Source organism: Macaca thibetana, chromosome 2 (assembly GCF_024542745.1).
Source record: "Macaca thibetana thibetana isolate TM-01 chromosome 2, ASM2454274v1, whole genome shotgun sequence".
NCBI lineage: Eukaryota > Metazoa > Chordata > Mammalia > Primates > Cercopithecidae > Macaca > Macaca thibetana.
Window position 1 is genome coordinate 77318526 of NC_065579.1, and position 13078 is coordinate 77331603.

Consider the following 13078-nt stretch of genomic DNA (forward strand, 5'->3'; position numbering starts at 1 on the left):
TTTGTATCTTTTTTAGTAGAGACAGGGTTTCTCCATGTTGGTCAGGCTGGTCTCGAACTCCTGACCTCAGTTGATCCACCCACCTCGGCCTCCCAAAGTGCTGGGATTACAGGCGTGAACCACGGCATCCGGCCGAGAGAAAGATTTTCAATCTAATATTATTTTTATTACCATTCCCCTTTATAGGTCAGACCCTCTCTGTGATTAGGGGGTAAATGATGCACTTTTTAGTAATACATTGTTTTTTTCAGATTATCGGGGCCATTTTGTAAACATATGTTCCATTGCAATGGATGGTAACCAGTGGCCTAAACACGTAAGGACAAGGCTTAAAAAATGAAAAAGAAAAACTTATTTATATATGCTTTATTTCAGGATAGCTTAAAAACTTTTTCCCATGTTCTGGTTCATTAGGATCATAAATCCTTAGGAGAATCACTGTTCTGTCGCAGAAGATGTTGTTCACTGATTTGTGAAGGTTTGTAGTTTATTTATTCTGCAGCTATTAGACATTCAATAAAAGAATTTGATGATACTGCTTATGGTATTTTTTCCCAAGAATTAGAAATTCAGGAAAGAAGGGCATCACGTTGCAATACTGAATTATCAAATGGAAGGTTTTTTTGTTTTGTTTTGTTTTATTGTTTTTTTTTTAATGCCATGTCAAAACAGAATCAGCACTCAGGTGGTCTTCTTTCAAATACTCATTCTTTCACTGATGAGAGATAAGAGACCACCTAAACCATTTCATTAAATAGCTTCTGGTCATCTGATGCATTTATGTGCCTTCTACTACTGAAACAACCATATTCCCTTTTGATGTATAAGACTTTACCCACTAGTGGCAAAATGCTTTAAAATGATAGAATCAATTGACCATCATATTTGTTCAGTTATCTGTATATACCTTATTCTATATTATGCCCTGTGGAATATACAAAAGAAATAGGTTTTCAAAGAGCAACATGTTTGCTACATTTTTTTTTTCTATTTTATGGAAAAAAATACCTGCAATTAAAATTCTGTTGTCCGTACATACACAAGAGAAGCTTTCCCAAATGAATAAATGATTAATTTCAAAAAGCCTTTATTTTGTTCTCTTTTGACATTATCTGCCTATTTGGAGCTAAGAGAATGCCAATGATGAAATTTTGAGAAATGTTGTGTATTGTGCAATTAGAAAACAGGAAGTTTTTTGTTTATTTGCTTTTGTTTTGTTTTGTTTTGTTTTGCTTTTGAGAGGGAGTTTCCCTCTTGTTGGCCAGGCTGGAGTACAATGGCGTGATCTCTGCTCACTGCAACCTCCACCTCCCGGGTTCAAGTGATTCTCCTGCCTCAGTCTCCCAAGTAGCTGGGATTACACGCATGCGCCACCATGCCCGGCTAATTTTGTAATTTTAGTAGAGACGGGGTTTCTCCATGTTGTTCAGGCTGGTCTCGAACTCCCAACCACAGGTGATCCACCTGTCTAGACCTCCCAAACTTCTGGGATTACAAGCATGAGCCACTGCACCTGGCCCAGGAAGTTTTGAAAAACAAAAGTCTAGGACCTCATCTCCCCCTTTATCCTGGCAAAACCAGTTCTCATTTCAAAACCCAAATTTTTATTATGGTTTACCAAGCATGAACATAAAATAAAAGAACACAAGCTAAATGTTACCAATACAGGTTAACAATGCACATCCATACAATTTAGAGCAAATCCAAAATCAACTGGACGTTAAATATGTTAGCCTATTCTTGACGTTAAATGTGTCAAGCTCTTCTCTCTTGGTTTGTTTTGACCTAAATTTCTAACCTGATATTCTTATTCAAATGTGTCATGAGGGCAGCCAAATGGCCTGACTTTTCCAGGGCAGCAGTGAAAACTGTTCTGCTTTGTCAAGGATTGTTCAAAATAAGTTGTTCTTGCAGGGAATACAAAAATGTAAGCTTCCTGTCTCAGTGAACTGAGCAACAGAATGGGAGTTTTAAAAGTCACAGATCCAAATCCCTCTCTCCAGTACTGAGCCACCATGTAGCCTTCGTGGCCTTGACTTCTTGGTTTTCACTATTGAAAATGGGAATTATAGAATGCAGAGAGTATTTTATGTTTTAAGGTTTAGGGGGAAGAAGGATGTAGAAAGGTACAGGAGAAGGAGCAGGTAATTTTTTGAGGACTGGTGAATAGAGACACTGTAAGATATACCTCACAAATAATGAGCTTTCCCCTCCCACCAGTGGGGAGAAAATTGCCCACCAGTGGAAGGTAGGAGGAAGACAGAAAAAGAAAAAGAAAGGAGAACTTTTCTGGTCACAGAGGTACTATTCAGTGCACTGGAGCATAGTTTATTAAGTGGACCTTTGTGACAAAAAAGAGCTAATTCACCTACCAAACTGAGCAGATTTACATTCTTCCCATCACAAGGACAAAACTCCACATAGTTAGTTATTCATCTTTTGGGAAATAACTGGATAAGATATGGGCAATGGAGTAAATCAGCAGAATGAAAACTATTCCCCAAATGCCAAAAACCACAGGCTCTTGGGAAATATACTAAAATATTATTGTTAATTGTGTATCTACAAAAATTATTGTAAATGCATTCATGTTAATCACTACTGCAGAAATGCTCTATTTTCTTACTTTTTATACCATTCTGTTTCTTGGAAAAATACAAGATAATTTTGAAAGCAATCAAAAGAGCCAGATTAGTTCATTTTAATTAAGTCTTACAAAAACTGCCTTGTTATCTATGTGAACTTTGGTTACTAACTTTCTCAAGGTGAGAAAAGATGTATTCAGATCTCTGTATTACTGTAATGTACTTTGTACTCTACAGGCAGAAACAAATAAATTCAATCATTAAGACTGTATGAAGAAAGCTGAACAGTAGTGGTTTATGTTTTCATAATGAGTTCCTTGTATTGAATGTGGAAATTCTGTTGTATTTTCATGGAGTCTGCGTAGAATCTATACATAATTAAATGCCTGTTTTCTGCTTTCTGATGCATTATCTTTAGGCAGAAACCTGCATTTGTGTTTTTGGTGTCTAGCTATTACTTGAATCTAATTTCTGTCATATTTATTTTTTAATGTGAAACTTCTCCTATCAGTGTTATAACTCATATATGGTAGGGCAAGACAATTATGTAGAAGTCAGAGTACAATGCTAATGTGTATGTTTGAGAGAGGCTAATAGGAATCTTAAGCTCTAGACCTCATAAAAGTGCCAGAAAATGCCATTGAATTTGGTCTAAAGTTTTTCTGAAGCATATAGGCAAAATGATGTTCCCCTCACCATCCAAAAATGTCCATATTCTGTGAACATATTGGCCTACATTGCAAAAGGAACTTTGCAAATGTGATAATGTATCTTGAAGTGGGGAGATTATCCTGGATTATCTGGGTGCCTCAGTGTTGTCACAGGAATCCTTATAAGAGGGAGGCAAGAGGTTCAGAATCACAGAAGGAAATGTGATGAGGGAAGCAAAACTCAGAGTAATGAGGCCACAAGCCAAGGCATGTAAGCAGCATCTAGATGCCACAAAGGATAAGTAACTCATTCTTCTAGAGCCTCCAGAAATAATGTAGCCCTGCGATACTTTGATTTTAACCCAGTGAAGCTGATTTTGGACTTCTGACATCCAGGACTGTATGATAATACATTTCTGGTATTTTCAACAACTAAATTTGTGGTGATTTGTTAACAGGAAACTAATACACAGTAATTAATCTGACTTTTCAATTTTAAATACAAAACTCTGAGGTTTGAATTAGAACACAGTGATTCAGATACAACCTTAAGCTTATGCCTTTTCTAATAACAGAGTTAGAATATAAGTAATACAAGCCCATTGCACTAGAATATAAATTAATACAAGCCCATGGCACTCCACTAGTGCCAGTGGAGATAAATGACTTGCTTAAGGTAGTACAGCTAGTTAGTGATAGAGATGAGATGAATTGGGCTACACAAGACTGTCGGACCACTGATATTTAATGTCTACCATGCTGCCTTTGCTTCATGGTATAAAAACATTGGCATACAAAAGTCATGTTTAAGATTTTTCAAGTGTGGTAAGAAATGGAATAGAAGTGGGTGTGAGGATGAAGGGATAGAGAAAGGAAAGAGTTAGTTCATGACAAGAATTTATATACGTCCTGCTAAGTTACAGATTAGGCAATCTGTAGTGAATCAATGAGACATGGCCCTTGTCCTCTTGGTGCCTGTTGGGAAGACAAACATAAACAAATGTAATTATAATGAATTAATAGAATACTTTAAAGGAGCAAAGTTCTGTGAAGATTTTATCATATGCAAGGAGTTTTCCTCTTAATCTATATTGACTTTGAATAAGATGATGATTAAAAAGAATTTTATTTTATTAAAAGAACATCATATGATTTTGAGCTGTTACTCTTATTCTGTAAAGATATAATAATCACCTTTTATTATGGGGAAGAATGTATACATGCGTTTTTCAATGTCTTTGGAAACATACTTGTGTATATTTTAGAAGCCCAGGTTTGTGGATGACACTTCACAGCAATGCCATCAGTTTCTATGGAGACACTAACTATTGTGCAGTTAGGAGGAAAAAAAGACTCCTCTGCTTCCCTGTAGCTTTAAACTGTTTTTACATCTTTCTATTCCACACATTCAGAAATAAAATTAAAATGGTTTTCTTTTTGAGCAATATTAGTTGAATGCCAATAGTATTATCTTTTATTTCACAAAGACTATAAAACATTTATGAATTAAATATAGTCCAACAGAAAATGACATCTTCCCTAGCCATCCCATACCAATGGCAAAGATAGTATTTCCTCTGTGTGGTTTATAAATCTAGAATTTTTATTCGTATTATGTTACTAGAGTTGTTTTTTTTTTTTTAAACTTATACATTAAACACTATCAATAACTTCAACCTTGGTCTTTCACACAGCTGTGGTGTGTAGATAACTTCCATTTATATTAACTGAAGTTACATTTGCATGCTAGCAGGGAAGTACCTTTTATAGAACCAAATTAGTACAAAGCCATGTGAAAGAACAAATCTCTTCTACTTAGAAGAGGCACGGCAATTCAATTTAATAAAGAAATTCTACATCATTGTTTGTTTCCTAGATCCTGATGGGTTCATTTTGTCTTCTTTTGCATCATTAATTTTAAATAATTTTTAAAAATTGGTAATCAACAGATAATATTGCCTGATTTGAACTTCCTTTTTATACTGGCTTTATTTACTGCTGGGAACTTTTTATTTATTTTAACTTCTTCTTGAAATAAGAATCCCTGTTTTACTAACGTTTAGGTTTTTAAGTCCTGTGAATGCTGGATTACATAAGTATCAATAAATATTACAGTTGGCAAAAGCTTAAAATTGCTTCTAAAAATAATTTTAAGAAACCAAAAATAATTAAAATGTCACTCCTGAATTCATACATTCAAGTGTATTTTAATATTAAAGCTAAATGTTAAGTGTTAACCGTGAATCCATGGAGATAGTGTCATACTTTGTAGTCTAAGTACTTTTAAGTAGCACAAGGTCTTTCAACATAATTAGCACAGAATATTGAACCACGCCAGAAATACGGGATTCGTCATTAAATTTAGAGGCTTCTTTATCTCTCTGAGTCTAATCATGTGTGCAGAAGACTAATTGTTAATGGCATGGTCTTTATTGCTCATAGCTTTCTTTTATTTTAAATGGAATAGTCTGCTTTGTGAGAAATAATTAGGTTTTATAGGCCTACCTGCATGGAGCCTTTTGTTGAATGTCTTATGGTTTTGCCAATTCAGATCCTGAGAGCAATTAGACTCTGTGGCGGAACTGTTCCTTAAATCACACACATATTGTGTTATTGCCGGCCTTTTATTTTTTTTACCTGCAGTAGCAGATGCAGACGCTTCAGTTACTTGCAAGTACACAAATTGTTAGCCAGTGCAAAAACTACTTGGTTTGGGAGGCATAAACTAGGAAGACAAAGTTGTTATAAGTATGGCACATACAAATGTGTCCTGATGTCTGACATTGTCCCCAAAATAATTATGTTCTCAATTATAGAACAAGTCTGTAACGATTCTCTAAAGTGACATGGTAGTTATAATTTTGAGAGAACTATGTGTTATAGAAGAAAAAAATGGCTGAATTATTTTGATCACTCTGCCTACTTGCTTTCTTCATGACACAGAAAGGCTCAATGAGTTTATTCTTAATCATTTAATAATGATAAAAATAATTGCCATTGATATGGTAGAATGCCTTCATAAATTGCATTTCCTTGGAACTGTTTGTCAAATTGTGGTTAGGGGTCGGTGTTCACTTTTCCAAAGTTCTCACATGAAGTTACAGTAAATCCTATTTGTCTACTGTTCTGTTTGACACAAATTTAGCAGTGTTTTATCTTCTCTGTGTTATCAACATGTTAGCCAGTTACCATTTTCTGAGGCAGCTATACTCCTGCTACTATGTAATCAATAACAAAATACTTTCAATCTTGACAATTTTCTTTAGTGGAAAATTATTTTGCATAGGCGTTTTGCCATTCATTCAGATCTACAATGTCAAATAGTATCACTCCCAAAAAGGCACTGACAGCCTTAAACATATGCGTGTATAAATCAATATTTTTTTTCAACTAGTCTCCTTTGGAAACTTTTTTTTTTTTTTTTTACTGAAATACTAGAAGGTAGACGAATTTGTGACCTACATCCTGTGGCAAACCTGAAGATAAGTTTGAAAAAAATGTCATATGAACTCGCAGGCTCCACAGAGAAATTTACTTGTGGGTAGTACATCATTTTTGATATAAAGAAATAGGTCATTGTAAAATGTTTTCATAGGAACCAATGGTACTGAGATGTTTATTTTCTGAATTTCTGTCTTTATTTTCCTAAATTCCTCCTTTAAATAAGGGAGGGCCAAGAAAACACCTTTTTGTTATGTTAGACAGGTAAAAATGCACATTGCTGCTTTGAAACACACCTGAGATTTTTGAAATTCTAAGAAGGGTTTACAGTTGTATAAGAAATTGGCTAATTAAAATGTTGTTGAAAGATTATTTAATTTTCCCCTTAAATTTAGTGAGGTTTGGGAAGAATTGCGTGTTATGAGTTTATGACAACTAAATAATAATTAAACTTCAAATGATTAAACTTTAAATAAGTAAAAGAGAAATAATTTTCATGCTCCTTGCAGTAAGTCAACAGTGTTAGTGTTAAACAGACCATGAGAGTTCCTTGTAGACCTATTTTTAGAGGCAAAAATTGTTTATTATTTGGTGTATACCTTTCCATACTTTTCATGCGTATGTAAGTATATTTTATCTATTGAAATGTAGACATGCTGTATTTACTGTTCTATCTTTCCCCTCTTCACTTAATAATATGGGGAGGACTTATTTACACATTTAAAGCTATCACTTTTTAGAAATAGATGTAATTTTAAAAAATAATTATGCATAACTAAGATGTAGACTTTTCAAATTATTTTATTATAAACACTCTTGTAACAAAGGTTCTTATTCATGTGTCTTTACATACTTGTTCAATTATCTCACTAGTATGGGTTCCTAGAACTAGATTTGCTGGCTTAAAGGTGCTTAGGTAGATATTGTATACTTCATGAAAATTTTGGTTTCCACATCCCACAATAGCATTGTCCCTAACCATCTTTTATGTTCTATATTTCTCTAATTATAAAACTCTAATAGGTTTTAAAATCTGCTCCCTTTGGTTATTAACATATTGCTGGTCTTTTCAGCCATCAGACTGAGCAGGCATTACCAAGCCTATAGCAGAGGATATCTACACATAAATATCAATCTACAGATATGAATATAGATCATATAGATACAGATATAGACATAGTTATTGATATGGTTATAGAAAAGGTTATACACATAGATGTAGATATGGATTTGGACAAAGACACTCATATACACACACACACGCACGCACGCACACATGCACACACACACATCTTTTCCCATAAGTAAGTTGTTGTTTATGCTGTTTCATCAACCTAGAAACTTTTATTTTTCGATATTCTACTTGATGTATCCCGAGAAGCTGAGCTCTGATTTCACTCTCCCTACCATGTCGCAGCCATATTTTATTGCTGCTGTCAGAAATCTCATATTCCTTTATAGAACTTATATGGTGCCTTGCACTCTCCTATAACACTTATCCTGCTGTGTCTTTAATTTGACTTAGGCATATCTCAACCTCAGTATTCATAGATAAGGTCCTTGGTGGCAGGAACCATGTCTGACCTATTTTTTTAAATCCACAAATACTTTATGATTTGGCAATATTTATTGATTTGGGGTAGGTATTTAAGCCAGTGTTGTGTACATATGGATTTCCATTGTCTGCCACAAAAGGAGTAATTTTGAGAAATACAGTGTTTTGGAAAAGAATATGAGACATGCAGTCAGAGAATTTGCCACTTAATTTCTGTGTGGCTTTAAAGATGTTCCTCATCTAATATGAACCTCAGTTTAATTCATCTGTGAAATTAAGGGAATAACAATATACTTCAAAAGTAGTAAGCGTATCACAAAGTAGTAATGAAGAATAAACAAGATACTGGCTTGACAGTGTTTTGCAAATGTTATATAAACATAAATATAATAATTATATATTATTACAGCTAAGATTTCTGAATTCTTATGTCAGTAGAAAGTAAATAAGAAGACTGAGTCTGCCTCTCCCAACAGGTGCCCAATGGTATGAATCTTAAGAGACCGAATGGAAAACAAGATTCTGGATGTAAATGTTGTGACCATATGCATCCATCAGAAATTACTTAGTAAAAACAGAAAGAAAAATAAGCTCACAAATAGTGTTACACTCTCTTTCCTGTATGATAGAATAGTTAAATTAATGGCTAAATCTAATTAAGAAACTGAAAAATTACAGCATGACTGCTGCCAATACTAAACCCAATGGACTGTGAGATAGGGATATGGTAGCACTCAAAAATTACCTCACCATTGTTGAATATTAAGGCAATTTTGCTACCTATCCTTAGAAATAAAACAGCCCTTGCAATTAAATTTTGTAATTTGTTATTGGTTCAAGAATTAATGCCTTTTACTATCATAAATATATCATCACAGTTGACAAAGCACAATTTTAATTAACAGTGACAGGTAAAGCTCCTTACAGTCAGATTGAATTTATATTAGCAATTATATAAAAATTATATTTTCATCATCACAGTTTTACATTGAGGCCAAGAGTAATCATCATATGTAATCCTGCCCCTAACATTTTGTGGGGCATGAGCCAATATGAAAATTATAAAATAGCTATAAACTGCTTAATATGTCCTTCTACCTTGATAAATAGATATACTTTTATAATAACCCAGAAGCCCAGGTTTGAATTTGGGATCCTCTGACCCTTTGGACTCCAGCATCCAACCTTGGCTGAAGAGCAGCAGGCCCCTCCCTTGTTGCCTGATCAGTTTCCTTTTCATCCCCAGCTCATTGCTGCACCACGGGGAATCCTGTGCTCCACCTCTATGGAGTCACACGTCTAAGCCCTGTCATCAGCACCTCTCAGCCCCAAAAGTCTGTGTCTGAGCCAACATGCTGGTCTAGGGATGCACACACTAGTAATGTATTTGATTTCAGGGGAATAGACTAGGAGAGAGGCCTGTATAGACCTTGGATTGGACTCAGGACCATTAAGGCAAGAAATCTCTATACCTAGAGAATAGCCTAGAAAAGGTATTGTAAACTGCAGGTGAACACATCCATTGGGCCCCCTAGAATCCTTGTTCTCTGAGGAGAAATACAGGACTGCAGAGAGCTATAGTGACGATTTCTGAAGTACAGGACTCAGGGGCCCACCTTGCCTAGATGTAGGGGTGGTAATGATCATACATTAAGCATTTGAGTGTATTTCAGAGATGTCAATTAAATGATGGCTCAAATATATCAGTGATACTGATAAGTTTAATACATTGATTTTCAATTATATATATGCTTTAGGAAAAAATAAAGTTTTATTTTAAACCAATACATTCTTCGGTATATTAATTTGTTTCAAAAGTGAAGTACTCAAAACATTATTTCCGTGTGTGGTATTATTTCCTTTTTGACATATTTATAGGGAATTTTTTATTGAGAAATGTAGATTACGTATGTGAAAGACACAAGCATACCGAATAATTTAGACACAGACGTAACTATAGCCATGAGTGTCTGTGTTAGTCAGGAAAGTCTAGGTTTTGCTATGGCAGCAATCACACTAATTTAGTGGTTTAAAAATACCGAGGTTTATTTCTCATTTGCACTATGTCTATCACGAGTCAGCCCATGGCTGTTTTCTACAACATGGTCCTTCTAACACTGGAGTTCAGCCAGACCCAGCAGTCACCCTTTTGGCCTTACAAGTTGTAGTAAAGCGGGAAAAGAGAACAATGGCAAATCTTGCATTACCCATTATGTGCTCAGCCCAGAAGAAATACTTGCTCCTCTGGCCATAACTCATAGACAAAAAACAGTCATAACAATCCTGTGTTCTAGAGGGAGATAGAACCAAAATATTTGTTGATCAAAACTAATGATTAATCTTGTACATTTTACACATGTATGTATCTAGGAAAGCATAAGAAACACCAAGAAACGGCTGGGTGCAGTGACTCACACCTGTAATTCCAGCACTTTGGGAGGCTGAGACAGGTGGATCACTTGAGGTCAGGAGTTCGAGACCAGCCTGTCCAACATGGTGAAACCCCTGTAATCCCTGTGATCCCAGCTACTCAGGAAGCTGAGGCAGCAGAATCACTTGAATCCAGGAGATGGAGGTTGCAGTGAGTAGAGATTGTACCATTGCATTACAGCCTAGGCAACAAGAGCAAAACTCCATCTCAGAAAAAAAGAAAAAAGAGAAATAAAAAGAAAAAGGAAAACAAAAATCAAGAACCATACATGCCAAATTGTTAATATGGTTTCCTTAAGGGTGGAATCTAGGTTACATCTACATTTTAACAACTTGGTGTATGTTTTTCAGTACTTTTGTAATATTTGTTAAATTAAGGCTATAAAATAGTCTTTAAAGGTATAAATACTAATGCAATACCCATATATTGAAAACTAAAACCTACTGTTCATCTAACATTAGTTGTACTCTCATACAAGACAAAATGGTGATGGACGTCTTTAATTAAACTTGAGATTCAGTAGACACTATTATGGTTCAGTAGACACAATTATGGATTTTTTAAAAATTCAATGAGTGAATATTTATATATTCAGATACTGTAAGAAAATTAAAATAAGCACACCAAAAGATACAGTAGAAGATATTAGACTTATATACAATGGAAAAGGACCAGTAAGGTACTCAGTTTGTTCTTCCTTAATTCTATGGGACATTTTAGATGCTGGAAATTCACTACTGCTGTGTTGAACATTTCATTTAGTATTCTAATGTAAGCTGTATTCCCACTCACATTAAAAAAAATCTCTACATAGATTTCCCAGGATTTATGCATTTCTTTATAACTTAGCTGTCTTGCATAGCCTAAGTTTTCAGTATTTAAATATCTAAAATAAGTTTTAAATGCAATGTTTCGGAATTATTTTCTATTGTTACCTATTAAAGCAAGTCATATTGTTTAGAAGTAATTTAATTTCCTAGGACTTGGTTTACGAATACTTGGTAAGTCTATGCCTGCAACAACCACTGAATGCCCCACAGCACAGGAGTGCAATGTCTTTGATAGCATGGGTTTTGTTAAATTAATGAAACCTTAATAATTAAATTTTTAATTGCATCTGGAAATTTTTCATTAACTGAGAATCTTTTACAATAAAGTTCCTTTTTACCTGGCACACTTCGGAGGCAATGCATACTTTTGGAGGCATCTAATTCAGGCTTAGCAGTCTCAAAGCATAAGAAGACCCAGTCAAGTACCATGCAAGAGTAAACTGGGTAAGAAAGAAGGGAAACAGTCCATAAGAAAACAGATTTCTGTGAAGACCTGGGAGTGCATGCTCCTCTTAAAGGTATTCCAGTTAGAACAATTTTAAAGCATTATTCCAATGAAACTAAACACTCTCATTGGCAAAATTTGAGTAGCTGTCTATGAGTTTGAGACTCTAGGACTCAGATTCTTGTTTATCACACATATTTATTTATTATTCAATATTAGTCTACACAGGGAAGAAGATCCATAATTCATCATATTCTAAATTGTGCAAACAGAAAAAAACATAAAATCAAGAGATGCAAAATTCTTAAGAGAAAAATAGTATTAATTTTGTAATGGGTACATAGTTTTGTTAACCTCATTTTGATCATCTTTTGGATTTAAAAAATTCACAATAATATTTCACAGATACCTCAATTTAGATGCTTTATGGCTAAAAACGAACAGTGGGCTTGGTAATTTGTTTCTGCTGAGAGTGAGAGAAAAATCAGCATGTAAGTTGTTTTTATTTCAGGGAGAAGCAGGACAATATCCCAAGTCAAAACATGAACGAACAGAAGTCACCAATGAAACACAGACTGTTAGCACCTGTTGCAAACCTGTGTTTCCTTAAATCCAACTAGGATTTAGAGTTTAAATTATAACATTAAATTGGTTGTAATGATGCTTTATAACAGTGCCTTTGAAAACACTCATTTTTTGTTGTTTTGTTAATGCATAAAAGCATCAAGGCTCATTATTTTCGTATTTCTAGGCTCAGATCAGCCAAGGGGTTAAAAGAAAAATAGAAGCTGAAAGGACTTCTTTTGCCCAGGGAGCCTTCTCATCATTCTTATCTCTTACCTGTTCTTAGGAGGTAAGACATGCACTAAGCATATATGCTGCTTATGCTTGTTACTGGAATTGATCTACTATGCTGATAATGAGTCACCGTGAAATAGCAGCCCAGTTACTGAAGGAGGTAAGGTTAGAGACCAGAACCTGACTGGCAACAAGGCTGTCTGGTTGCCTCCTGACATACTGAGCAGCAACTCTTTATGCTTTCCCAGAGTAGGGACAGTACTGTTCCAAGTCTGGAGTGGCAGAGGCCAACGCTGATCACTAAGTGGATCAGAATCAGCACTAGGAAACTGAGGACACAGAG

At 34.9% G+C, this 13078-nt stretch overlaps 1 protein-coding gene across 17 annotated transcripts in view; it reads left to right on the plus strand.

Annotated features, from left to right (window-relative positions):
• The window catches only part of NLGN1 (neuroligin 1), a 907062-nt gene that overhangs the window by 299640 nt on the left and 594344 nt on the right, over positions 1–13078 (plus strand). The gene's annotated exons all lie outside the window — the stretch shown is intronic.